Source organism: Somniosus microcephalus, unplaced genomic scaffold, assembly GCF_052327205.1.
Source record: "Somniosus microcephalus isolate GS21.2 unplaced genomic scaffold, FLI_Smic_1.0 unresolved_chr1, whole genome shotgun sequence".
NCBI classification, from domain to species: Eukaryota; Metazoa; Chordata; class Chondrichthyes; order Squaliformes; family Somniosidae; genus Somniosus; species Somniosus microcephalus.
In genome coordinates, this window is record NW_028225179.1 from 21,491,207 (window position 1) to 21,493,695 (window position 2,489).

The following is a 2,489-nucleotide window of genomic DNA, read 5'->3' on the forward strand; positions in this document are numbered from 1 at the left end:
CCAAATCACAACAATACCTGAAGAATGGAGGTGTCCGAAATGGACGCCTGGGCCTGAAAATGGACTGGTGATATTCACTGAGGGAGAACAATTGTATGATAGCGTGAGACACGAAATTGTACCGGTACTAATGAACTTAACCATGTTACAATGGCCAGGATATTCTGAAAGGTTTACTAAAATTAGAAAATTCTATGCATATATGATAAAGAATGTAATTAACCAAGCTGCTGATGTGACAGGGGCTACTGACGTTAGGGGACATGCTGCATTTCACCAAAGGATTAAGAGGAGCTTAGTAACCGATATACCCATGGGAATAAACACGGGGACATCATTCATTAATGCCCTAGATGTACAAGGTGTCCAAAGTAGTGTGGAACGACTACAAAGGGTAATACAACAGATTTTAGAGAAGGAAACTGGTTTGGTTCGACAAGGATCAGAGTTGGGAGGACATACGATAAGGAAGTTACTCAAGGGAATCAAGGTTATAGAGGACCATGCTAGCATTATCAACAAACCAAACCATAGAGATGAGGAACAGGCAAAGGACAGGGTAGGAAGAGGCTTGTGTTAAGCCTATGGCCAATGGATCACCGGACAGTTAAACACAATCTGGCACAGATACAGCGAGGCGAGGTACCAGACTGGATTAACAGCACACAGCTCTGTGGCCTGAGCCAGAATCCAGGCCCTCTGACTGCTTGTACCCTTAAAGGGATGGCCAGAGTATATCCAGTGATACAAAAATGTAAAGCAGAAGTGACAGCAATGATAGGCATGGTACTCCTGATGCCAGTGGTGGGACTAGACATGGCTCCATACCCACAGTACCAGGTAACAAACATAGGCATAGTGAGGGGTGAGACATACCTCCAATACTATTCAATTGATACCTATGCCATCAGGAAGAATGATACTATGAGAGGCGTCTCCCTAAACGGATGCCACAGGAAAGGCACGCTTATGGTGTGCCCACATCCAGTAAGAGAAGGCCCTATAGATGAGTGCGCCTATAATAAGACAGAGAGTGTGTGTTGGACTGATCACAAGTTGATCACCATCACACCCGCTCAGGATATGAAGGCGAAGGGGAGTATTGTACAGCCACCACAGAGGCTGAGTACCAATAGAGTAACCTTGTATGTGCAATCACAATGCCTAACTTTTGCTTTACGCCAAAGATCCCTGTCACAATTGGACACACCAGATTGGTGTATGTACATTCAAGGGAGGAGATAAACCTAAATGTGCCAGATAGTCTAAAGAAAGAGTTGGTCAATTATGAAGGAGCAGTAGGGACCGCAATACCCCACCTGCAAGAGGATCTGCAAGAATTGAAAGAGGATTTAAGTAAGATGGTGAAACAATACATAGTGCTGCAAAGGGACCTTGGGGAATTAGAAAGGGTAATAGAGATAGAGCTACAGGAGTTCCCGTGGTATGAGAAGCTGTGGGATTGGGGAATGAATGTTAACATACAACCATGGATCCGCATCATTTCCCATATATATTAGTGATAGTACAGTTAGTCATGGCTATATGATGGGGAATAGCAGCATGCACCACTTGTAACAAGAAACGGACCAACAAAGAGCTAAAGTGAAGCGGAAAGAGCTGGAATAAACAAGTTTGCTCTACACATGATGGGTATGCAGGGCCTCCTGAGCCAGCGCCTGATCACCACATGGGGCAGGAGGCACAGCAATGCTTATACATGTTGTTCAACTTGGGCAGTGGCCAAGTACCAAAAGGGGGGATTGCAGTGGGGAATGAGTTAAACTGACATCGCTGGCAGCTTCACTGAATGGTGTAATAAAGAGAATAATCTAATATTTGCAGTGGTAAGCTTTTTCTAAATTGCTGAACTGGCAGTAGAGATAACCTAAGCAGTAGTTGTAGAACTGCTTACTGTGTCACTAAGAGACAGTTGCAAATAGTCGGAGGTGGAAACCATAAGAGGCCTTGAGGATGTAAGCTCTGTTCTGGCAGGAAAGTAAAATAATGAGTTGGAAGTAAAGAGGCCTAGAGAGGCATGAAAGGAGGACAATGAGTCAGAAGTACAATGTTGATGAGACCCCATCTGGCATAAACAAAGTTCATAGGTGCAACAACAGCTTGGGGGATAATGGACATGTACTTTTCCGATAATAAAGGTGGTACTTTAATATAACGCAGCATAGGCAACCAATCAGTGAATATGTATATGGGCCAAGGACCAATCAGGTGGTAGGAATGAATTTTGAATGAGCTGGACATATATGTTGTAATGTATAAAAATGTAGGGCTCGCTAATCCAATTTGGAGAAGTCTGGCTAAGACAGAGCAGATTGTCTCCCCACTGGTGTAACAACGACAACTTGATTATCGATCCGAAAACCTTGTGTCAGGTGTTGGTTTAAAATACTCCACAACACTTCTATAGTTATTAATGACTTAGAAAATTCCTATATCCACGTTTGCTGATGATGCAAAGGCTGGTGGTA